This window comes from Lissotriton helveticus, chromosome 12 (assembly GCF_964261635.1).
Source record: "Lissotriton helveticus chromosome 12, aLisHel1.1, whole genome shotgun sequence".
NCBI classification, from domain to species: Eukaryota; Metazoa; Chordata; class Amphibia; order Caudata; family Salamandridae; genus Lissotriton; species Lissotriton helveticus.
In genome coordinates this window covers 136,842,925-136,869,668 of record NC_136073.1, presented here as the reverse complement: position 1 = coordinate 136,869,668, position 26,744 = coordinate 136,842,925, and the positions used below count along the sequence as shown (strand labels likewise).

The 26,744-nt window shown below is 44.6% G+C and overlaps 3 non-coding genes across 3 annotated transcripts; all 3 read right to left on the bottom strand.

Annotated features, from left to right (window-relative positions):
- Window positions 1-3,543: 3,543 nt before the first annotated feature.
- Window positions 3,544-3,617, bottom strand: TRNAT-AGU (transfer RNA threonine (anticodon AGU)). The gene has a single exon. It is a non-coding gene; the product is annotated as a tRNA-Thr (tRNA).
- A 676-nt stretch (window positions 3,618-4,293) lies between these two features.
- On the bottom strand, window positions 4,294-4,367 carry TRNAI-AAU (transfer RNA isoleucine (anticodon AAU)). The gene has a single exon. It is a non-coding gene; the product is annotated as a tRNA-Ile (tRNA).
- Window positions 4,368-16,796: 12,429 nt separating this feature from the next.
- Window positions 16,797-16,868, bottom strand: TRNAM-CAU (transfer RNA methionine (anticodon CAU)). Its single transcript has one exon. It is a non-coding gene; the product is annotated as a tRNA-Met (tRNA).
- Window positions 16,869-26,744: the final 9,876 nt, after the last annotated feature.

The window sequence follows — 26,744 nt, the reverse complement described above, 5'->3', positions numbered from 1 at the left end:
TTGATGGGATGGTTTTGGGAACTGCTGTCCAAATGGGGATGGAAGATTCTGATGTTTCTTGGTATGGCTTGAGCAATCCTTTTCTCGTGTTGCTTATGCATCCAGTGTGGTCCCGCCATTTGTGGCCTTTGTGCTACGATCTGTGTGAGAAGACCCATTTTGAGAGAAGTGAAAGACAATAAGATGATGTTGCAGCAGCACCTTGATGATCTGATGAGAATAGATATAGACCTGGATTCAGATTGACGTGAGTTTAGGTCATTGCCTACGTAATGGCAAAAGGAGGGGCTGAGGTTCCGTGGGTTTTTGGGACCGGACTCCATTTTGTTTTGCGTTGTTCGAGACGCCATTTTGTGTTGCCCTCACGTAGGCCGTAGTAGTAAACAAACGAACGAAGTTGCATAGGCCTCGTTATTCATGTACAATTTAACGTGAACCTTTTCGACTTGCGAGTGAACTGCAAGATGCTGACCCCTTCACCTGAAATTGACCCTTCTACGAAACTAGTTTCGTTAGCTGATAGTAATCTGGAAATCCAATCATTGTTCAGGATATTGTTAGCCTTTAGTTTCTTGCACATATCTTATCCTACTCTACATCTGAATTGCTCTTTCCTTTATGTCTTTTCATTACATGGGTAGTGGTTTCAATTATGGGTTTGTCCGGCTTTTGGTAATCGATTTTGCGACAGTTCTAATAATTAACTTGTGGGGTTGGTACAATGTAAAGTGAGCTTTTTGGAATGTGATAATGTAGAGAAATGTGTTTCTATTGGTCAGAATTTGCCGCAATGGGTGTGCATTCGTAATGGGTTGAAACTGTGCATAAAAGAAGATGCCTTGCTCTACACAAATTGAGCAGGTTCCTGAGTTGTACACCGTGTTGTATTGCTTGGTTCACTGTTACTAGCTGCAGCTAATACATTTGATCTCTGACGCCACCTAGAAGTATTCCGTGTCTCTGTTTGCCAAGACAGGTGAATCCGAAAACATCGGGTGTGTCCCAGGCACCGCCGGTTCTGAAAAAGACCCGGTTCTTCACACCCTGCGCGCCGCTGCTTGCTCCCGAAAGCAATACACCGTGGGAGTGACCAGTAAACAAAGAGGTGAGACATGTGCCCACCTTTGGCCATTTGCGTGCTTTCATTATTCAAAGCCACACGCAAAGGCCAATGAAATGTGTGGGAGTTGTCAGACCACACGGAGAAGTTTTGGGTAAGTTTTGCAGTGCTCACAAGAAGCTTCTAATAGAGCAGCGGAGGCGCCCTGCGCTAGGCTCGACCTAAAAAGCACGATATTAAATTCAAAAAAATAATATTCCCACTGCCGTCGTAAGTCATAGGATGGAATGACTTTGCTTGATAAAAGCTGCCAGTTTCATCAGTTGGATAATGTAGAAGTGTGGCATGGTCTCTATTTGAAAAAATACTTTATATATATTCAAAATCTATATTTACCAAAAAATGTCATAACCAACTGCTGTGACATTGCCACCTGCAATGCTGTGACTCAAACTTACACCGGGGTTGCTGCGGCCACAACACAGAATACTAACCACTATACGATCACGGCCATCTACTTGGGCTCTGAGACCTGGCTCTCATAGGCTGTATCACATCAAGCCTGTGTTTTTTTAAATGGGGGTTCTATGTATACTAAAAGAACTTCATATCACCTGCTCTCGCCAGCGCTCCAAATACGCCCTTCAGAAAATGACTGAATAAGGTGGAGTTTGATTCTATAACTAGGGGCTATTTTCCAGATGGAAATTCAAGAATATTCCAAATGGGAATTCAAGAAGTGTATTCAGCTCTTTAGATGTGGCTTCCAGACATTGTTGTATTATAGGTGAGTCTTCAAAAACTGGGCACAGACCCCAGGAAGGGGCCACCAGAGATGCGCACATCAAAACGTGGCCACCATAATTGAACACAATGACCTAGTGAGGCCTAGAGACGTGGCACAGAATGCAAGATATGATATTCCAACACTCACAGAGTTGGATCAAAACTCTAAGGCAGACATCGAGAACTGGACACCATAATGCAGACAGGGTGTGAGGCACTTGACACAATTCTACAGCTGAGGCTCCCAAGGTTGACACAATATTTCAAAAAAGGGCTCTGGAACTGGATACAAAACTTCAGGTGAATCCTTCATAACTGAACAAAAGCATAAAATACACACGTCTTCACAACCGGATGCAGAGCTGCAGGTGAACAATTTTAGCTGGGCACAACACACCATGTCATTATCCACATGCATGCACACTCATGCACACTCATACACACAATACTACAGAGAAAGCCTCTAGATGCCACATCCAGAAATGAGGACAGTCTCCAAGATTGCTCCAAAATGGAAAACTATACTAATGAAAAGGCTAGAAATCAACCCAACACTGTAAATGTGGCCTCCTAAAATAGTAAAAGATCCACCTGAGACATCTACAACTAGACACAATACTGCAGATAAAGGCTTCAGAACAGAACACCACACTCCATGTGCAACATCCAGAAATGTGGACAGTCTCCAGGCTTGGGCACAAAACTAAAAAATAACACTCTAGATGCATTGACCAGAATAAAACACAACACTGTAAATGTGGCCTCCTAAAGTAATTCAATGTACCAGGAGAGACATCTACAGCTAGACACAATTTTCCAGCGCGGCTTTAGTAACAAGATGATACCTTCAGCGCTGGACACATTCTGACAGTGATGACCTCCAAACAAGAGAAACAAAACTTCAGATATTGCCACTAGAACTTGATACAAAATATGAGATGCGACTGTGATAACAGGCACAGCACTCTAGATGAACCCTCCAGAATCAGACACCATACACTGTAGGCGGCAACCAGATCTGCAAAAAGTGTGCTATATTTAGTCCTTAAAAGTAGCATCCTTCCTCCTGGTGACCTGTAAACATTTTTGTAGAACTCCAGACGGAATAATGTGTACTTGACACAATACCCTGAGTGGTCTCTGCAGACCTAGATACAACTCTTCAGAGGGGCACCAGGTGTCGATGACAATAGGGTGAATTGGTCTGGAAAGTGAGAAGAAATTGTCCAGGCGAGACAGCACGGTCTAGACACATTACTCCAATGGAGCTCTTCGGAAATGTACAAAGAACTGGGCATGAGGCTTTACTTGTGCTGTGCACAGTGCCTGGTTGTAAAAGTGCTTCCACTTCCACCTGGTTTTATTACCGCTCCCTCTGCACCCCAACATTTATTTTGGCCTCCTCCCTGTTTTATCATGTAAGTAAAGCTTGCAAGGCCGCTGGCTGGGCTGTAACCATCTGTACTGTAAAGCTATATATACACTGCTGCCTGTGCTGTGCCTGGTCTTGAAACAGTGAAGCTTGAACCTCATCTGCCTGTTCTGTAACAGTGTTAGTTGTGGCATTTAACCATCAAAAAATGTTTAGACTCTATACTGTATTCTCTTGTATCTGTGCATATTTATAATAAAAGCAGCAGCAGCAGTTGCAGACAGCACTACTTATTTAGTCTGTTTGGAATGTGTTTAAAAAACCAAGGCACTGCTGAGATTCGAACTCAGGATCTCCTGTTTACTAGACAGGCGCTTTAACCAACTAAGCCACAGCGCCGACTTTCTGCACGACTCTGCACTGTGCCTACTGTGTGCCAACTGTCTAGGTGTCACTAGTACACAGTACACATTTCTTGGTATAACATCTTGTTGTTTTTTTCCACAAACTTTACACAAGAAGAACCAACCTGATATAAGAATAGAAAACATTCACATGGGGTGATGAAAAACGTGTATCATTATATGTATATGTTTGCATTTGTGTTCTAATGTTTTAAAGTATTAGTACCACAGACTGGTGGACGAAGTGCTTTACATACTTAAAAACAAACGAGAGTGCAACGATATGAAGGGCACCAGTTTAGACAAGGCAATTTAATGATGCCTACATAACCATGTGCTCTTCCCTTCACCTCTCGTCACCTTTGGACATCCCACCCACAAACCGAGGAACCGGCACCAGACAGGGTCCCCATTAGTCGCGCGTCCTGGTTCAAATAGGGGTATTTGAGAGACCCATGATAACATGGAGGAGGCTGGTGTGACAGAAAAAGGAGAGGACACTCTTAGTCCGCAGTGTCTTAACATGGTGTTAGCTGCACACACATTGCTCCTGGTACAGACGCCTGACACCAGTTATTTACTAGATTAAACAAACAACCGTGTGAGGTGTTATTTGAAACTCCTTCTAATATATGCATTTTTTTTCAACAAGTATAACAGTTAAAAACAATTGGCCAGTACGGGGATCGAACCCGCGACCTTGGCGTTATTAGCACCACGCTCTAACCAACTGAGCTAACCGGCCACGATGAATTTCAGCTGTGATGTAGCTCCTCCTCCGAGTGAGGCGTGGCAGTTTCACGTGCTGCGCTGTACAGTGCGTTTTCCAACTAATATATCATCTTTTGTATTATTATCCACATTCTGTCCCAAGAAAGAAACCCCATGGTGGACTTTCCACTTTTCAAGCTCAGCCTTTCAACGAATTCACAGCCCACTCTTTCCTCCCTGCTGTGACCGCATTGAGGGTACGATGTGACTCCAAGTCATGAGGAAGGCAGTGCTCCACTACTTGATTTTCGGTTGCTATCCAAATGCATTTTGGGAGTTGAAGTCTGGTTTACCCACTTCAGTTCTTCCAATTGAAATAACACACCTGAAGCAAAAAATATGTAAAGGAATAAGTTTGAACAAGAGCAATGTGTCCGTGGTGAGGTGGAGTTATCTGGTACTTTTACAAGTACAGCACATAATTGAATGAGTACATTGCTCGGTGCAGGTACATATGACATCACCTGCCGGTGCTGCATGAACATTTCTGGACCACTGATGACGAGTTCCTTCCCTGGGTAGAGGGTGGGGTCAGTGCATTCGATGATTTCTGTGCTGCTTTACTTGTCTCTAGCCATTAGGCGACCTGTGTGATTATTGCTGTGGGGTTCTGGCTCCGGTTGAGGTCCAGGGATGTGGGGCGAGGAGGGTGATCGTGTAAAAGTTGGGGTGCAAGTCACTGTGCACGTGTTTTGTTTACAATTTGGTATCTGCTGTCCTGACGACCCCAAATATAAAACAATAACTATAAGTTAAACAAGCATTTGCAATGCAATAGGTCTCGCATTAGGAACGTTTGAGCTATTGGTATTGTAAATGACACATTTTTTACTTATGTTTTGTTTTTGAAAATAGCGAAATTAATAGCTTTGTTATTTACAATGCCAATAGTTATAACTTTCGCAAATGTGACACCTATAGCATTTGTAATGCAATATGTGTTGTATTTACGTGACTTAAATGTATTGATATTACAAATAACAATGGCTTTACATTTTTTTAAATAATTAATAATTAAATAAAAGTTATTGTAATTTATAATGCCAATCGCTTAAACTTTTGTAAATAACTTTTGTGAAGATGATGTTCAGTGTATTTTATTGTGACGAAAATCCAAGAACAGAAGTGAAATATTAACATCTTTTTGTTACATTTGTAATAAAGCTTGAAACATTGAGAGAACATATTTGAACCAGTTGTTGTGAATGGTTGTGCAGATTGATGCTGTGGTGACGCTGAGTGATGTTGTGGTGGCGAACGAGTGATGCTGTGGCGTTCAGTGATGCTGTGGCGTTCAGTGATGCTGTGGTGGCGCATAGCGATGTTGTGGTGCCCCTGAGTGATGCTGTGGTGGTGCTGAGTGATGCTGTATGCTATGCTATGTTTTGTTTTGCTATCCTATGTTTTGTTTTGTTATGCTGTGCTGCTATGTTTTGCTGTCCTATGCTTTGATTTGTTATGCTATGCTATGCTGTGTTTTGTTATGCTATGCTATATTTTGTTAGGCTATGCTATGTTTTGTTATGCAAAACTTTGTTATGCTATGGTATGTTTTGTTATGCTATGTTTTGTTATGCTATGCTATGTTTTGTTGTGTTTTATTGTGCTATGCTTTGTTTTGCTATGCTATGTTTTGTTATGCTATGCTATGTTTTGTTGTGTTTGGCATGCTATACTATGTTTTGCTATGCTATTATATGTTTTGTTTTGCTATGCTATGTTTTGTTGTGTTTTGTTAGGCTATGCTATGTTTTGTTGTATTTTGCTATGCTTTGTTATGCTATGTGCTGTGCTGTGTTTTGTTATGCTATGTTTTGTTATGATATGCTATGTTTTGTTATGCTATGTTTTGTTTTGCCATCCTATGCTTTGTTTTGTTATGCTATGCTATGTTTAGTTTTGCTATCCTATGCTTTGTTTTGTTATGCTATGCTATGTTTTGTTGTGTTTTGTTATGCTATGCTATGTTTTGTTGTCTATTGCTATGCTAGGCTTTGTTATGCTATGCTATGTTGTGTTATGCTATGCTTTTTTGTGTTTTATTATGCTCTGCTTTGTTTTCCTATGCTATGTTTTGTTTTGTTATGCTATGCTATGCTTTATTATGCTATGTTTTGTATGCTATGCTAAGCTTTGTTTTGTTATGCTATGCTATGTTGTGTTTTGTTACTCTATGCTATGTTTTGTTGTGTTTTGTTATGCTATGCTATGTTTTGCTATGCTTTGCTATGCTATGTTTTATTATGTATGCTTTGTTTTGGTGTGTTTTGTTATGCTATGATTTGTTGTTTTTTGCTATGTTTTGTTATGCTATGTTTTGTTATGCTATGCTTTGTTTTGTTATGTTATCCTACTTTTTAGGGCTCGGACTCCTCCCCACTGTAAGTGGGGGAGGAGTTTCGAGATCCTAATGTTATAAGAAAAAAAAGAAGAAGTATCCTTAGGGCCTTGGAGAGAGGAATTCCACACATTCCTTAGCGTTTTCTGTCATCTGGCCAGTGATTCGTCTTCCTTGTGTTTTCGTTTTAATAGGCTTGAAGTGATAGGGTAAATGTAGTTTTGTTCCGCCATTTTGGGCATATTTCGTTCGTGCTCGCGCAAAGAAGTACATTAATTATAATTAGGAGCTGTCAGGGTGCCTCCTTAAGTGAATCCAGATGGCCGGGCGCGTTCACCATTCAGCAGCGCTCAGCGCGCAGCTGCTCCATGCCAGGCCGGGAAAGGGCTTCATTAGTTAAAGAACAAGAGTGTCTCGTAGGTAGGCCAGCCTACAGATTTGGTTGCCATTCATTCGGAGCGGCTTGCATAAACCCGCATGCATTTGCGGTTGAATGTAGTATTCGATGAAATCCTCAAAGTACGCGTGTACACTCACCGCAACAGAAAGGACGTGTCTCAAAGTAGAACGCTATTTATTTTCCGAGGAGACCCTGGTGACAATATGGTAAACACACCGTGACGTGCAAAGGAAGGTTTCGCACAGTTGGTAGCTAGGGATGCGGCAGCCAAGGTGTGATATTTGAGTGCTTGGAGACTTGCGTTCATTTAATCGAAGTGCCCGAATGCTTTTTTTTTTTTTTATTTCACATCCGACAATCCAGGTTACTTTTTGCGTTATTTTTGTCAGGCCATACACAGATCTTGTCAGTTCCGTCAAGTTTGCAATGTCCGCTTGTATCCGGGTTGGACTTCAAAGGCCCGTCGCCGCATGGGTGCTGCCAGTTAAGCTGTACCACCTATTCACGGAATAAGTCTGTGTGGGTGTCGGACCGCCGGCGAGTGTCTGCTCTGGGTTCTAATCTCGGCTTCTCGACGTTTTGTCCATGTTCGCATTGCACCCTCGGTCCCGTATTGCAAGTGTTGAGAAACCTGTGTAATTTTTGTATTCGAACTCCGCATATTTACTTGTCAATATTTTTGGCAGGGGGTGTGAATTGCCCTTCGTAAAATGATGAGTGGCGATGTTTCATAATCTCCAGTGATACCTTTCGCTTCTCGACACGGCCCCCCTAATGAGTTTCGGGGATTAATATACCCGTCCCTATTGTTCCAGTACAACCCCCTTCTGTGCCCACGGGATTGGGATCCTTGGTAAAATCACCTTGAATCGGCGAGATAAAAAAAAAATGTCGGTCACCTGGCAACCTCCCCCTATGCTTATTGGCTGTTGCGGTCTCCACCCTCTAGCAGATGGATTTGTCTATTTTTATGCACGGCAAGTATTCATGAGGAACCTTTGCACTTAACTGACCCTCTCTCCATAGAGGGATATGAGCCTCGAGGTCTGCCCCCCCCCCTCCTCCTCTTCGAGGCTCCTCCAGGGCTTCTTGAAACATTGTCTGCGTGGGAAGCGCTAACCATCCCGGGTACAGAGGGGATCCTGCCGCTCGGGAGATCTGATGCAGCTCCTTTATCCGTCCTGTTTCAAAAGTTAGATTAGCGGGTGCACAACCCATTAACATTAGGCTATTTGCCCATGCGGCTTCCCCGTAGAAACCATTTTTGAAATGCCCCCTTATATTGTAATAAGTGCCTGTCCAACTAAATGTGTAAGCCTTTTATTTAGCAAAGCACTGTGAAGCGAGGTACAACCTGCCCGAGCACGCTGCTATACAATGGAAGTTCATGTCCGTTCAACCCGATCGGCTTGTGTATCGGACTCTCAAATATTCCCTCAAGTGTCTTTGCCTTTGCCTTTATTATTGGTATATGCACACACCAACGTGCCATAAGGACTCTTGGGGTGGATGGGGGGTGCGTGGGTTACAATATGGCAGTTCATTACTTAGACAATGTATTGGGAAGGAGGGCCTAAAAACAGCTGCATAAGTAACTCATCAAATGTATGGTAGTGTGACTAGTGTCGTTGACCCCGCCCCTCACCACTATTTTTGAATATGATAAACTGTCAAATTTGATGGAAGTGTTTTGAACAGTCTTATCGTGATTATGACGATTCTCCGACCCTGCAAGCGTCAGCGTGATTTCTCTTCGGCTGAGTGGAAGCCCAGCAGAATGTGCCCGATCTAGCACCAAGCCTGAGAATACTGCTGCTGATTGTAGTGACTCGCATTGCCATGTTGCCAGTTTCAAAGCATTGCACATGTCTGCCCGAGGAATGGCGGCACATGGGCCTAGTGATTTGAACAGCCTTGTGCCCAAGGTAGGCACCTCGGGATTGCATTTGAGCCAGCTGGTTTGACAGTAAGCCCCTAAACCACGAGGGGTTGTGCTCTTCGCCTGTGGCGATTGGACACGGGCCCAGACAGCACAGCTACCCATCTTTTTACCCACGTCCCCGTAGGGGTGTCTATGCTCCTCCCCATGAACAAGTTCAAGTGTATGCTGCTCAGTTGCTAAGGTGAAGGGGTCTGGCCTTTGCCTTGGTCTGCAGGGGTGAGAGCGAGCTTGTTTTCCTTACTTCCAGAGAAGCACTTGAAGTACACACCATCATCTACATTTTGCTGTTTTTTTTCCTTGTTTCCCACCCTGTTTACGTGGACCATCGTTCCTTCGTTTTTGGGGGGGAGTTCCACCCTACAATTTCCATGGTATTTAAGATATCCGGAAAAGGGGTAATGCCAGTTTACTCCACGAATGACTGCAAAAATCCACCGAGGTCCTATTACTTGCCCCCCCCCCCGTACCCGAAGGCTCCAATTCACCTTTTTAGTTTGCCAGAGGATGTGCAGAGTGGCAGTGCGGCGGCGCAGAGTGGCGGTGCAGAGTGGCAGTGCGGCGGTGCAGAGTGGCGGTGCAGAGTGGCAGTGCGGCGGTGCAGAGTGGCGGTGCAGATTGGCGGTGCAGAGTGGCGGTGCAGATTGGCGGTGCAGACACACACATACACCACACACACATAACGCACACACAAACCACACACCTCAGTCTCTCAACACCACACACTTGTCACCACTCAACACAACACACTCACCACCACACTCACTCCCCAGGCTCACCCCCACAGACTCACCACCACACACTCACCAGTACACAGAAAACAACACACACAACAACACACCCCCAGCCGTCAATGAATGCTTTCACCATGCACAAACACCAACAACCATCATCCATCTGTGCACGCTTTTACCAAGCACACACCCACCAGCCGTCAGTGCACCCTTCCACCAGGCACACACACCTCCAGCCGGCAGTGCACTTTTCCACCAAGCAATTGCAGTATGGTACACTTTACTTTTAAACATATTCATATAAAGCACAGCATGCCACCATTGGTAAAATTACAATTCAACCAACATACTTCCACTAGACACCACATGCACACACTCCATAACACATGGCAAAAAGACATTGGCATTTACAATGCCATTAGCTCAAACTCAAATAAATCCGAGCCCGATTGCATTTCTAATGCTTGTTATGTTATGCTATGTTTTGTTCTGCTAGGTTTGGTTGTGTTTTGTTATGCTATGCCATGCTTTGTTATACTATGCTATATTTTGTTTTGCTATGATTTGTTATATTATCCTATGCGTTGTTTTGTTATGTTATGTTATGCTATGTTTTGTTATGATATGCTATGTTTTGTTCTGCTGTTTTGTTGTGCTTTGTTATGCTATGTTTTGTTATACTATGCTATGTTTTGTTTTGCTATGCTTTGTTATGTTATGCTATGCTTTGTTTTGTTATGCTATGCTATGTTTTGCTATCCTATGCTGTTTTTGTTATGCTATGCTATGCTGTGTTTTGTTATGCTATGCTATGTTTTGCTATGCTATGCTGGTGAGGGTGTGTGAGGGGTGTGTGAGGGTGTGTGAGGGTGTGTGAGGGTGTGTGAGGGTGAGGGTGTATGAGGGTGAGTGAGGGTGTGTGAAGGTGTGTGAGGGTGAGGGAGGGTGTGTGATGGTGAGGGGGGTGATGGTGAGTGTGTGTGAGGGTGAGGGGTGTGAGGGTGAGTGAGGGTGTGTGAGGGTGGGTGAGGGTGAGTGAAGGTGTATGAGGGTGAGGGGTGTGACGGTGAGGGTGAGTGAGATTGTGTGAGGGTGGGTGAGGGTGAGGGTGTGTGAGGGTGTGTGAAGGTGTGTGAGGGTGAGGGAGGGTGTGTAAGGGTGAGGGGGGTGAGGGTGTGTGAGGGTGAGAGAGGGTGAGGGGTGTGAGCGTGAGGGTGAGTGAGGGTGAAGGTGAGTGAGGGTGAGGGTGAGCGAGTGAGAGGGTGAGTAAGGGTGTGTGAAGGTGTGTGAGGGTGAGAGGGTGTGTGAGGGTGAGGAGGAGTGAGGGTGAGGGTGGGTGTGTGAGGGTGGGTGAAGGTGATAGAGTGAGTGAGGGTGTGTGAAGGTGTGTGAGGGTGAGTGGTTGTGTGAGGGTAAGGCTGAGTGAGGGTGTGTGAGGGTGGGTGAGGGTGTGAGGGTGAGTGAGGGTATGTGAGGGTAAGGGTGTGTGAGGATGAGGGAGGGTGTGTGAGGATGAGGGTGTGAGGGTGTGAGGGTGTGTGAGGGTGAGGAGGTGTGAGGGTGAGGGTGAGGGTGTGTGAGGGTGTGAGGGTGAGAGGGTGTGTGAGGGTGAGGAGGAGTGAGGGTGAGGGTGTGTGAGGGTCTGAAGTAAATTGTGGCAGGGCAGACATCATAAGACAGAGAGAAACACAAATGTTAGATAACAGTGCTCGAAGGGGTTGTAAGAAGGTGGAAATGGGATTAAAGGAGAAAGGATGAAAAGTTAAGTAGGAAAGTGGCCAGAAAGGAGACACAAAGGAGTGGAGTGTGTGGCGGAAACAGGGAAAAGCAGAAAAGAATGAAGATGGATCAGAGAGGGTGCAAGTAGGGTCACATGCGGGAAAAGGAAGACTCGTTAGGAGATTATAGGTAATTTGAAGCAGTGACACATTGACGTGCCCTCCTCCTGCTCTGCAGAGAAACCTTGTGACATTGATCCCCAGATGAGAAGATTGTTACGACTCTCAAATTTAACAGGCCTAAATGTCGTGATGTTTCAGGGTTCCCGCAATGACATGCTCGTATAGTACAGAAAAGCACCGCCCGTTACCTAAGTGCTAAGTGTGTGATTCTGGACACACCTTCTGCATTAGTTCCTGTGTCTGGCATCACTTGAGCACTTAAAAGCTGGCCAGCATCAGCATTAAGCACTATACATATTACACCCTCTGCCGCATAATTTTCAAGATTGCACTAAAATAAAATCTGTCTGGGATGGATAAAAAGTTACCACAAAGTGCCGCGTTTGTTGACGCACAATAGTGGCACACCCTTTCCAAAGAAGAAAGTGGTTACCTTTCAGGTGCCAGGGGCTATAGGAAGCTAGTAAACTGGTAGTAAAAGGTAAATCTTTTGCCCAGTTGGTATTAATGTGTGCTTAGGTGACACAATGGTAAAAACGCACTGTCACAGGTTGCACTGTGCCGCATTATCGTGCACAATGACACTTTTGTGAGGAAAAAAACCATAGAAACAGAATTTGGTGGTCTTTTTTTTTAATAACAATCGAGCAAAGTTTGATAACGCGAGATTCGCCCGAGGGCAGAACAGTCCATGCTGTTCACACATGCACGGATTTTCCACTGAAATGCACGCTGTACCATAAAAGTGTAACCAGGATGTTAGACCTTCTACAAATTAGCAGCAATTTGAACTGAAATAATGTTTTGGTGCACACCTCATATATTAACCAAAATATATTTATGTAAATAAAGAATGTGAATAAAAGCAAATCTCAATTCGAGAATATTCCAGGAGAGTCACCTTACTGTTCCATCTGCATTCATAGCCTGGCTGGTGACCTGTGCTGCGTGAGGAGGTCACACTGCTCTTCGCACGGATAATCTATTCGGGGGTGGTAGACACAAGGTACATACATGTCCACATCGCTGCGGCTACATATTATCAGCATCTCTGCAGTGTGACTGGGCGTCAACCATTAGAACACCTTCAGTCCAGCCGCGACGCATGCGCAACGGTGACGTCATGAATGATGCCAAGTTAAGACTGTCTGGCACGTCAAAGTTGGAATCGGCCCACTTGAGAGGTCATCTTATGAATTTAAAATCATTTCACTAAATGCATCAAAGTAATTCATTTCTTTAGTTTCCAAACGGTAACATACAATTATAAATGAAGGGCATGCACTGCTATGAATAATACAATTAAAATAACATTTTATTCACAAACTGCTTCCACATGGTATGATGCTCCTACAAGGCTTGGCAAGGGCACAGCCCACCTATGCAGCTGGCCCGTAGTTGTTCACTGCAGTACCCAGCTCCCAAAAGCTCCAACCCTAACAGACTCGTAACTAACCCTGTGCGTCCGATTCGGCTACGCCCACGGAGTAGGCGTAGTGTTGCCTTCTACGCATTTTGCGTAGACAGCGTAGCCGGCAACACTACGCCCACTCCGTGTGCGTAGCCGAGTCGGCCGCCACCCGCCTCCCTCCCGCCCTCCCCTAGATACATTATTTAAGCAACTACCCTGAATAAAACAATTTTAAAGCACTTACCTTGTCCGGGGCTCGTCCGGGGCTCCCTCTTTGAATAGCGTCCTTTCCTGGAAACAAATGCGCATGCGCGGGCGGCCGCGCATGCGCATTTCTCGGGAGAAATGCGCATGCGCGGGCGGCCGCGCATGCGCATTGGTATCCAGTAAAGGACGCTATTCAAAGAGGGAGCCCCGGACGAGCCCCGGACAAGGTAAGTGCTTTAAAATTGTTTTATTCAGGGTAGTTGCTTAAATATTGTATGTAGGGGAGAGCGGGAGGGAGGTGCGTAGTGGGGCTACGCGGAGTGCGGGAGTGGGCGTAGCTTCTCGCCCAATCCGCGTAGCTCCGCGGAGCCCCACTACGCCCACTACGCCCAGGGTTACTCGTAACGCGCTCACATTTCTTAGGTTATTACGGGAATCCTTCCAGTTCTTGATTTTATTTTTTTATGTCCCACCTGAAAGTCAAGCCCAATACAAGAAAGGAGGCGATTCTTTGTTGTGTTTGCATTTAATATTTATTCAGCTAGTAATACAATCCGTTCTGCCTCTAGGCGCTATGAGAATTCGAGCAGGAGACATGTGGAGAAGGTTCGGATAGGTGTGCTCCACAGCTGTTCCGAAGAGCTGGGTCCGAGGTGCTGCCAACCCCAGCCGATTGCATCCTGTGCAGTCCTGTGCGCTGATTTTCTGGAGAACAGTTGGTTGGTTGAACCGTTTGGACTTTAAATTAAGTGAGGTCAGGGTGCAACGGAAAACAAACTTATTCCACGCAGAGAAGAGGCAACGTGAGATATGCTGGGGACATGGAGGCACAAACAAGCTTTCAGTACGAGCCCCCTGCGAGGAGACATGGTCCCTTCACTGTGAAGGAGGCTAGACTTGTGTGATAGAAACAAACAAGAGAACATATTAAACATATCCGCCATTGATAAACAAGCACGCATCAGGAGATAGTCTTAAACGTGTAGCACGCTTTCCAGTCCGTGCGTCCACTGCTTGAGGCAGTGTGTCATCGCTGCGTGCACATACAAAGCAGGGCCTCGCAGCCGTGTAAGTGAAACAGCCTGGAGCATTTGATTTGCGTTGGGGGACATTATTGTTTCCTTTTCTCCACATTGTTTACAATTTTACAATTGTAAAAGAGTTGGAAACGGCATTTCCTCAGTAAAACGGCAGATCCCACAAACAAAACATGAAATACAGGTAGTGGGAAATACAAGCTCTTGGCATTGCTGTGGGGAGGGAGGGAGGAGAAATGCGAGACATGGCCTGGGGGCCGGGAAAAGTGTGAAGCAGTGGGCGGGGGAGCGGATCTCTTTGAAGTGCAGCTAAGCTTCACTTCAAAGGCAGGAGTCAGGCAGGAGGCTCGTGCAACAGATGTCTGCCTTTGATGTGGTGATGCCAGGCAGGCAGGCAGGCAGATAGAAGCGCGTACACGGGACACATGCACTTCTGGAAAACCGCATTTTTTGAGAGCTTAGTTTAGCTCTTAGTTTATCCCCAATAGTCTTGAGCTATTAATTCCTGCGGAATTTAATAGTCGAGACCTAAAAAAACACAACCAAGAAAACCTTGAATGGATAATCTTCTAAATTGCAGATTTGCATTTTACGTAATGACTTGTCATTTTCATAATGTTTCCGAAATGTTCATAATCACACAAAAGCCAATTACCCAAATTTCGCAAACCCGTAGTCCTGGCTTTGTTTCCATTCTTTCCATCTAACTTTGCTCAACCTTTATCTGTTGCATTATATCTCTTAGCGAAAGCCCGCCTTTGTTGCAAATTCCCCAGGGGTCTTCATTTTAACATCTGTGTCCGCCCTCTGTCAAACCTGATCAGATCCATTGGACTTTAAGCCTGTTCATATGCTGATGACACCCAAATCATTACTAGACTAGACCAGATTGCTCCAAAGTCATCAATCAGACTGAAAGGCGATGAACTCACAATATGCCAGTGGATGAAGTCCAACTTGTTAAAAATCGATGCAGCCAAAACCAAACTTCTCCCAGTAGGGAAAAAAACCCTAATTTGAAAGAGTAACATTCTTTGACTCATGGAACAGGGGGCCTTCCACAGATCTGCCCCCACTGTTAGGTCTGCCTGCTTAGAAAGCTTCAACCTTTGAAACCCAAGTAACACATTCCACAGTGGTCTCCTCCTTAATCTTGTCTTGACTATATTACTAAGGCAGCATTCATGTGAAGCTTTGAAGTTTCCCATTGAGCAAACTTCAAATCATTATGAATTTCGAAGTTCGTATTGTGTGCATGTTACTGGAGGTGGGCGAGTCTGCTGAAAGCTTGAGCCTGGCTCGGGCTCAGCTCCAGGCCCTGATGGAACCTCGAGCCTATGACGAGCCGAACTTTCATTTGGTTTCTGCCTGCCACCCATGATCTACCCCCTGAACAAAGAGGTAAACACAAACCATTGACATATGAGATCAAAAGGAGAGACAAACAGATGACCATTTAGTGACTGATATGTACAATCTGAAACCAGAAAACCGGGATTAACATTAGCTTCCCCGGTTAACCAAATTGTGTGATCTAAGTATTTTACAGATCTTCCTTTTTCTTCACTATCGCATATGAAAGCACCTTCAAACACATGTGTTGAGAATACCAGTGGTACAAAAACCTACAGCGTTTTATTTACTAGACTATAATGTTGTTCGTCTAGAATAGGAATTTGGGACACATACAGGGTTCACATGACAACTGTGATTCCTTTTAGTTAACTAAGGACACTGATGTCAGGGTGAGGTGAGTGATTAGGCCAGGAATTCTTTTCAGTTCCTGTTTAAAAACTATTAGAATTGATATAATGTGACATATTAATGTTAAAGCATCTGTATGTTAAAGAAGTAAACTTTTTTGAATATTAAAGAGACTTTATCATATTTATTTGTAGTCTTTGTTGAATTATTTACATGGCAAACATGTTCAGTCCTTGGTTCGCGCAAGGGTTCCCAGAGCCACCACAGATCCTTTGCTTTGCTCTGGTCCGGCTCGCCTGCTCTTTGCTTCCTGTCTTGTGGCTTCAAGTTATTGGACTTGTAAAATTAGATATCACTTTGCTCAGGTTAAAAGAACTATGGGATTTCTAAAAAAAACCTTGCGTTGTTTTAAAGTTGACATACAACAGGCGTTCTGATGGTGAGGAGGGCTTCCCGGAGCGCATTAAGGTGTCTTTCTAGAAATAGGACCTGCTTTTATATATCTGTTTGCTGCACCTTTGTGCTGTTTCTAAGCTTTGCAAATATAAGGCACTACTCTCACAACACAAAGGTTTCCATAGCAAGTTGTTCATTTAAAAATTGTGATTTGTTTAGGGACAAATAAATACATTGAAAGTATATATAAAGAAAAAAAAACAACTAAAGAGCTCAAATCCTTAAACACCAATTAATTAAAATAAAAAATAAAAACACATGAAGAAAAAGTAGCTTTAGCAGAGGATGGTTTCGATCCATCGACCTCTGGGTTATGGGCCCAGCACGCTTCCGCTGCGCCACTCTGCTGTATTGCCACGTGCCCCAGGGTTCCTATTTGGCTCTGTATTGTGGAAGAGGTGGGGCTTCTTGAATGCATGGGCCAATGAGGAGCGTGAGTTTCATTGATGCTTGGAACAGACAGGGGGCGGGGTTGTGCGTCTGGATCTCATAGCCTACTTACCTGCTGCTTCATCCTCTACGGAAATATGGGGGATCCCGTGAGGGTGAAAGATGCGCAGGCGACTCACACTCGCTGGTTCTGCCGTCACCTCCCCCCCCACCCCCCCGCATAGAGACACGGTGCCATTGTGCCGCATTGTGCCTCCTGCTTGTTCTAATCCTCTTAAAGAAACAGCAAAGGAAACTTTTCTGCTTTTGGAAAGTGTGATTTTCCTGCCAGTAGAATCCTCGGAGAGTGCTGCCCTGGAATGTGAGGCTTCTAGGCGGGGAGGGAGGCTTTAAAAAGCGGTATTGTGTTCAGCCTGCTCGGTGCTGTCCTTTACGCTTCCTCGCTTGTCTCTTTATTTTTCTCATTGCTGGTCTCAGATCCGTAACTGGGAGCTGCATTGTACAAAATGATGGAATTGGCAGGGATGTACGTTGTCTGTTGCACAGTGGCATGGAGGCCCTTCTGACCGGCACACAGGGGTGACTGATAGTCATTGGTGGGAATAGGGTTTTTGTAGTTGGAGAACTAAGCTTTTTTTTTAAGAGCAATGCTAAACCACATGTGTGTCCAGTCTGCACAGTATTAGTCATCTTCACATCCAGACACACACGATTAATTCTGTAGGCAAGCGTCAGAGCGATTATGTGTCCTTGTGTCATAGTGTGTGTGTGCTTATGTCAGAGCGTGTGTGTCCTCGTGTCAGTGTGTGTCTGTGTGTCCTTGTGTTAGAGTGTGTTTCTGCTTATGTCAGAGTGTGTGTGACTTTGTGTCAGAGTGTGTGTGTGTGTGCTTATGTCAGAGCGTGTGTGTCCTTGTCTCACAGTGTGTGTGTCCTTGTGTCAGAGTATGTGTATGCTCATGTCAGAACTTGTGTGTGTCTTTGGGTCAGAGCATGCGTGTCCTTGTGTCATAGTGTGTGTATGTGTGTGTCCTTCTGTCAGAGCATGTGTGTGCTTATGTAAAGAGTGTGTGTGTCTTTGGGTCAGAGTGTGTTTGTCCTTGTGTCAGAGTCTGTGTATCAAAGCATGTGTGTCACAGGCCGTGTGTGTGCTTATATCAGAACGTGTGTGAGCTTGTGCCAAGTGTGTGTGTGTGTGTGTGTGTCAGAGCAAATACGTTAAAGCGTGTGAGTGAGTGTGTGTGTTTCCTCTCCATAGCTGCTGGCAACAGGGCATACAAACTGTTATTGCTTCACTCACTCGCCAGCTGCAAGGAGAGAACATGTTTTTTTTTTAGTTCAAGTAGAAGTTTATTGAGATGAACAGATATTGGTATTACAAAAAACAAAGTGAAAACAGCATCAGCAATATGGATAATAAATTAGGACATCATAAAAAGTATCATAAGATAAAATAGGGAAAAGGGGAACAAGAAAGGGAAGAGGGGAAAAAGAAAAAGGGAAAGAAAACGGAGATGAGGCTAAAAATTTAAAGATTACCATCAATGAGGCTATATAACATGGGAAGCAATGCACAAATATGCAGAGAAGTAAATACTAGTAAGAAAGAAGGAACAAAAGGTTATTCAAGGGGGTTTCAAAACTTCTTGCTGAATTGGGGGTAAATGAAAGGATCGTTTGGCACAAACATCCAGGTAAAGGGTGATGGGGAGCCATAGCGCAAGTCTTTTCGGGGCTAGGGTAATGGGATAAACAAATGCAGTATCCAGTCTGTGATTATAACATACATTGAACCACCAGGCTTTAAAAGTAATGCCCTTGGAGTCTTTCCAGTGAACAGTAATTTGCTGAAACGCAACAGCTAATAACAAATCAATAATATGAACATTTGCTTCAACATCAATCCAGGAAGAGGAAAGTGAGCCAAGGAAAATGTCAGTGATAGAAAAGGGGGTAGAGGTCTGGAAGATAGAATTGATTTGATTCCAGACTTTAGTCCAGAATGCGTGCGTGAGAGGACATATGAAAAGCATATGAAAAAGTGTGGCGTTAGGGGCGGAGCAAGACCAGCAGGGATCCGGAGTCAAAGGGAATCGTTTGTGAAGGAGAGATGGCGTATAAAGAAGTCGATTGTAAAGGAAAAAAAGTGTTTGTGTGAGAGAGGCAGCCCTGGAGGACTTGCGAAGCTTAGTCCATATTTTATCCCACAAGGATGTGGGCCAGGAGACAGCGAGATCAGATTCCCACTGCTCTTCAACTGTGGTTTTAGGCCTAGGTGATGGAGGATTGTGAAAGGAATTATATATGGAGGACGCTGATGAGTTGGAGCGCAGTTGGGTGTGTAGAGAAGAAATGGGAGTAGTAGAAATCGCAGTTGAATTAGAATGAGAAAGGGAGTCATATGCATGGAGTTCTGGACTTTTTGGTACCGTCCAGAGGTGTCAGGGACAACACCCGAAGACCCCTGAGTTCTACCTGTCTCGGTGCACACATAAACAGAAACACGGGCTTCTCGATGGTGGCGTCAAAGACCAAAGGTTTATTACTGCAGGGACACAGAAATCACAGAATCTACACACGGGCAGAGTCTAGGAGACTGTTCAATTTGTACAAAATGAGTTGCTCCTTAAATACTATATTTTCAGCTTGGGGCAAATTCTTTACATGCTAGTACGTTTCTAAGCCTTTGTGTCTTAAACAATAAATATTTGGCATTACACAAGAATCGTCCACAGTATCTGATGTCAAAATATTACGAACGAGGGGTTCCCACTGTTCCATCACAATCCCACATCAACTTTTCATTCACGAGCCGGACCGCCTCATCGTAAATTTCATTACCTCCCCCTAATAAAGGCCCAGAAGGAAAAGAGCCGAGCCAGGTGCAGAAGATAGGAAAGTAGGATAAGAGATGTTTGTGGGTCGTAAATGGGCAAGGCTACCAGCTTCGGTCGCTTTATCATGATCAGGCCAACGAACACGGAAACCAGTATAGCAGGACTGGCCTCAGGCTGGGGAGGCAGTTATTTGCCGATTCATGCGGCCACAGCGTTACTGACCCAAGGTGCACGTGTCACTAGCAAGGTGAATCGCCGGCTAAAGCCTACGTGTCATTAACTGAAATCAAGTAATCAGAGGTCACTGTGTGTTCATTGGCTATGTGAGGGCAAGAAGACAAGATGGATGCTATGATCTAAAATGGATGCCCTCGCTGTATTGGAAATGTGTTTATAACAGGAGTGCTCTTACTCGTAACGTAGTGAAAACACCAGGATATACTAAATGGATCATTTGCGGTTCAACGGTACCAAAATTATGAGTTTACGACAATGTTGAAAACACGGGTTCAAATCGTCGCGGAACCTCAGACCCTCCTTTTGCCCTTACATAGGCAATTACTCAGTCTGTCTCCGAGTCTATCTCGATGTTCATCAGGTCAGTGATGTGCTGCTGTGTCATCATTCTTTCTCGTACCTTGTCTCCAAATACAGGTGGTTTTCTGAAACAGGTTGCGGCACAGAGGCTGCACAAAGCAGGACCACATTGGATAATAAGGCAGCACGAGAACAGGAACACTAGAATAACACCTACGACCATCAGAACCTTCCATCCCCACGCTGACAGCAGAGTCCAAAGCCACTCCATTAAGGACCAGTTTCCTTTGTCTACGTGAATAGAGTCGGAAATTTTGTGTAGCTTAGAGATCGCTTCGTATACTGTCGGAGCATTATTGGGTATAAAAACACAGCAGCTCGATTGGATCATTCTACATACCCCACCTCGATCTGCAAGTATTACGTCTAGAACCATACGATTCTGCAACGTCATGAGACGATCCGCCTGAAGCTCAGCTGTTAAATTACTAAGGGCACCAGCAGTTTCTGTAATAGTAGATTCAACTACCCGTGTTAGCTGGCGTAGATTTCTACTATTGGCCATAGGCCCCAGAAAGGAATGAAACCTTTGAAGAAGTCTCCAGCTTCCTGACCAGCGGTATCTTCCTTGCTGAAAACGCCTCTTGCTACTCTAGTCTTGTGATAATCTGGAGAGGCAGTGTATGTCGGAGGCAATAGTCGAGCAATATAACATGAACCTGAAAAGTCAGCAGGCAGCCATGTATATGCTCTATCCTGACAGATGAAATAGGTACCCCTAGCAGTCAGAAAGGCAGGGGAAGAGTTAGACGGATACTCGTAGGTCTCAACACACTCACTCTTCCCTAGCTGAGCTCTCGGATTTCTCCCATTTCCTTGCAAACAGACTTGACCTCGGTGAGGTACGACCCAAATTGGAGTGGAGCTCTTACGCTTGTTTTCACCCAAACTAATGCTATACTCCGTAGAATTCCAACTCAAATAAACTCGTAGTTCATCTCTAGGGATAGGCAGTGAGTTATTAACGTCTCTAACCATATCAGTTACTCCCTTTATCAAGGCTTTATTAACAGATGTATACCTAGTGGAGCGAGGAGGGCGCGGGGGATAGGTTTCGAGAGCATAGACGAATATGGTTTGGAATGCCCAACATGATCCATTATAGCTGAAAGGCAGGACCAGGTAGGGAATGCCTTTATCCATAGTGTGGGGTATCAAGCCACATACCCAGCAGTCTGTTGTGTTAACTACCAGTTGGTGTTGGTGCAAGAGCTGTACAAAAGTGTTGTTTATGAATTCAGAGCGTCGAGCTTGTTCGTGTTCAGGAAACGGATGAAAGGAATGGTAAGAAGAAATAGTAGGAGGCATAAGATCAAAGGGAGGCACTGTGGTTGCTACCGGTGTAAAAATTAAATGTACACCAAAGGCGATTCCACCCACCAACGTCATTAGAACGATCAAGAACGTAATTGCACATTGCATCAAGAAACATTTGTTATGAAGAATCTCGTAAAGTCTATTTCTGCGGACATAAATTACATTCTCTCGGTGCAGCCCAGGAAGCTCCATCTTCTACAACCGCTCGCGACCACTGATGATGTGTACGTAGTTGAAAATGCCTCTATCAGCCCTGGGAGTTCCCAGAACTAACAGAAAGACCGACCTTGTGTCTGGCCCCCGCAGATTCAATTAGGCACACAGCCACGACCCTACGGCTACCCAGACGGCAAGGTAATTCAAAACAACATAACATAACATGTTAGCAAACTTCCTGGCTGGAGGCAATGTATCGAGATTCAAATATGTAAAATAGGCAGTTTCCTGCTTTATTTGTCCTTTGTGTGAGAACGTAGGTTATATCTCAATTTTCCTGTAATTGTTTGATCCGGAAACAGTTTATCTTCCGCAGGGGCGGCAATGTTCAAATTCGCAGATGGCGAATGTTCTGTTGAGGCAGAGGACAACTTTCCAGAGTTTAAAAGAGTAGTTTCAGAAGGGGGTTCAGAGTTCGGTGAATCAGTGATCAGTTCTGCATCGCTGAACGGTATGTATTTTGGAATCGGTTCAACTTCGGAGGCCCCAACCCCTTTCCTCACCCAATTATCATACGGGAGTGGTAAGGGCACACGCTTGGTGTGTGTCGCGTGGATCCAATTTTTTCTACCGGCCACTCGTACAGCAGTTCTTGTCGCCAAAAGCACCTGATATGGTCCAACGAATTTTGGTTGAAGATTTCTGGTTCGTCCAAAATTCTTCACAACGACGAAGTCTCCAGGCTTTAGCTGATGGCCTGGACTTTCCGAAGGTTTTGGCAATGCATCGAAAACCTGTTGATGAATAAGACTCAATTTAGCAGTCAAGTCAAAAAGATAATCGATTAACATCGGGTATTCCAGCTGCTTAAACTCCCTCGGTCTCGGTACTCCCCAAACATTAGCGGGTCGACCGAACACAATCTCATAAGGGCTAAGCCCTACTCGAGAATGCACAGTCGCTCTCGTGGATAGCAGGGCCAAAGGTAAGGCGTCTGGCCAGGACAAGCCCGTGGAGGCTTGTACCTTAGCCAGCTTCAGTTTGAGGGTGCCATTGTACCCTTCAACTAAACCTGCTGACTGGGGATGATTTGCACTGTGGAACTTTTGCTTTATGCCTAAGCCTGCACACACATTCTGCATGACTTTCCCTACGAACTCACTTCCGTTATCTGACCATACAATCCGTGGCATGCCAAACCTAGGGAAATATTCTTTGAGGAGAATTTTGGCAGTCGACAAGGCAGTATTGTCTTTGAGCGGATAAGCCTCAATCCATCTTGAAAAGGCACAGACTACCACTAGGACGTATTTGAGATTATTACATCGGTCCATGTGAATGAAGTCTAACTGAATCACTTCAAAGGGACAGGAAGGTGGAGCGAAATGACCAGCAGGTGTTGGGGTTCCCTTGCCAGGATTATGCATCAGGCATATCATGCAGTTTCTCACCACTCGTTCTGCACACTTACTAATTCCATCATTCTTCCAAACTGGGGCCAACATCTTACAAATCCCTTTCGAACTGATATGCGCTGTTCCATGCGCCATTGTCACTACCGCAAGCACATACGCATCAGGCAACATCCAACGCTGCTGTTCCGTCAAATCAATCCAACATCCATTCGAGTCTAACTTACCCGTATTCTCTTTCCATGCAAGCCTTTCCTCTTCAGTTGCTTCTTCCTGAATCATTCTCACACTTTCCATTGTGTCTTCACACATTCCTGAATCAGTAACCCACTTTGCAGATGTTGCAACATACATTCTACTCATCAAATTCCTAGCTGTCTGTTTCGCTGTCTCATCAGCAAAGGCATTTCCTCGACCAACATCATCCGTGATTGCTCGATGAGCACTGCACTTCACAATCGCAACTTCCATTGGTAAGGTTAGAGATTCCAGCAGGTCATTAACTAGTTGACCATGCTGTATTTTAGTCCCATGTGACGTAATAAAACCTCTTTCCTTCCACAATCGTCCAAAACTATGGGCTACGCCAAATGCGTACTGACTATCTGTGAACACATTCACTCTCTTTCCCTTAGCTAAAACACACGCTCTAGTCAACGCAATCAATTCTGCAGCTTGGGCAGAATTCTGACTCACTCTTGCAGTCTCCACAATTGTATTTAAAGTTGTTACTGCATAGGCAGCTGTCACATCACCATTCTCCAATTTAAAACACGACCCATCAACATACAACGTGCCATCTGGATCTGACAACGGAGTGTCTTTAAATCAATTCGTCCTTTTGTCTCTTCCTCTGTTCTGAAACAACAATCATGTGATTCGGAATCACTCGACTCTTGACTCGTCGGCAACAATGTTGCTGGATTCAATACATTGCATCTTTTGATCTGAATATGACTTGCAAGTAGTGTCAGCTCATAGCCTGATAATCTAGCACTGGTAAGGTGTTGTGTCTTTGTTCGGTTCATGAGTGTGTCCACAGCATGAGGAACCATGACCACCAGCATATTGTTCATAACCAACCCAGCAGATTGTCGAATGGACGCTGCAGCTGCCGCTGTAGCTCTCAAACAACTAGGCAACGCTCTGGCTACCGGATCTAACGTTGATGAAAAATACGCACAAGGGCGTTGTTTATCACCAAATTGCTGTGTCAGAACACTCAATGCGCAACCTTCTCTCTCGTGGACATAGAGTGTAAATGGCTTACTGTAATCAGGAGTACCCAACACAGGAGCTGAAAATAGTGCATTTCTTAACTCAGAAAAGCTCTGCTGACATTCGTCAGACCATGGTACTGGACTTGGAACACCTTTCCCCGTCAAAGCCACCAACGGCTTTGCCAGGAGGGAAAAATTTGGAATCCATTGCCTACAGTATGAAGTAATACCCAAAAACGCATGCACTTCTCTCTGTGTGCTAGGAACATTCATCTGCGTAATTGCTTTTATTCTCTCTGGGGTCAACCTTCTTCCCTCTTTTGACAAGAGATGACCTAGGTAGGTCACTTCTTGGCAACAGTATTGCATTTTTGAAGGTGACACCTTATGATTTAAATTAGACAAATGATGCAATAAGGAAATTGTAGCTGCTTTGCAAGTTTCCCTGTCATCGGCAGCCACTAGAAGATCATCGACATATTGCACTAGGGCAGAACCAGGAGGAAGGACAAAGGAGTCTAACTGACTTTTTAATGCCTGACTGTAAATGGACGGGCTCTCACAATAGCCTTGTGGAGCACGTTTAAACCTGAAGCTTCGTCCTCCTAGAGAGAAACCGAAAATATCTCTGCTTTCTTCGGCTATCGGAATGCTGAAAAAGGCATTCTTCAAGTCGATCACTGAGAACCATGTGGCTGTGGCAGGGATCAGCGTTAGCAATGCCGTAATGTCTGGAACCACAGGAAACTGTGGAATCACAATTTTATTAACCTCTCTAAGATCGATTACAAATCTATATACTGGAGGCTTTGTTGGGTCAGTTCGTTTCAGAATAGGCAGTACAGGACTATTACAGACATTTCCTCTGGTTTCCTCTATTACATCTCTTTTTATCAAATCTTGCACTATTAATAGGAGCGCACGCTCACCTTCACTAGAAATTTTGTATTGTGGGATTCGTGGAAATTTAACGTTTGCTTTCAACGTCACTACATATGGCGGGATTTCCAAAAGGCCGACATCGTTAGGACCAGTCGCCCAAAGAGTATCGGGGAGAGAACGCAGCTCCAGTGGGAGCGCATCCATTGATAAGTACATTGGGGAGATGATTCTTTTACCTAATGTAAGCTGTACTCCTGAAGGAGAACAGTACAATGTCGCATATAGGCGTTTTAACAAGTCTAAACCAAGCAGGTTTTCATTACAACCAGTCGTCAAAATCAAGGGTGCTTTTAATTGACGAGGCCCAACAGAAATAGACAAAGGACCAGAAACAGGGTTGTGAACGGGGGCGCCTGAAAAACCTACAGAAACATTTGTTAAGCCGGACAAGGGTGCGCCAGGGAGTTTCGCATGTATGATAGAACTTTTTGCTGCACCAGTATCCAACAGAAACGGTTCGACTACACCTGATGTGGCTACTGCGATATAAGGCCCACTCTGGTCTACTGGAACTGACACTACTCCCTCTCTTTGTCCATGGCTGTCCTAGTATTCATTTTGCTGGAATTCCTCACCAATTTCACAGTAATCTTCCACGTGATACTGTTGAGATCTAGCTGGCTGTGTAGACTGACCATTTCGTTGGTCAAAATAATTAGAGGGGCGATCACTTGTTTGTGGAGGCATAGCACCTCGTCCTCGACCTCTAGAACCTTGCATAGAACCACCACGACCTCTCTGAGCTGTAGCAGCATTATTCTGCGCTAATACTGGACACTCATTCTTGTAATGACCTTCCTTTTTGCAATACGCACATTGATTCCATTGGTATTGCGGTCTCTGTGAACTATAGTCATTTCTCTGATATGACCTTTGCTGCGTATTCGTTTGATTCATGTGAGGCGGATAAGCTTGTTGCAAAAGGACCTTAGTTTTTAAATCTTTCGTCTTTTTATCTGATTTTTCCTTCTCTTCTTTATCCCTATTTTCATAGTACTGGGCAGTGGCAAGTATCTGCGCAGTCGTAGAGACAGCCCACGCACTTTCAGAATTCTTTAACTTATTACTGAGCTCTGGTATCAGATTGTGCACAAATTTATCGACAAATAATCTCTGACCTCCTTCCGTGCTCATATCTTGACCACTGTGATCTACAAAAGTCTCTTCGAATCTGGTGAAAAAGTCGGAGACGCTTTCGTCTTTCTTCTGCCTGCATGCGGACAACTTGTCCCAGTTAACGCGCAACGCGGGCATCAGAGTTTTCATTAAGTCAATTATTCTACCGGGCAAATTAGCAATTAAAGGTTCAGGTTTAGATCCCCCAATTTGTTGGCCATCTGCCGCAATAATAGCT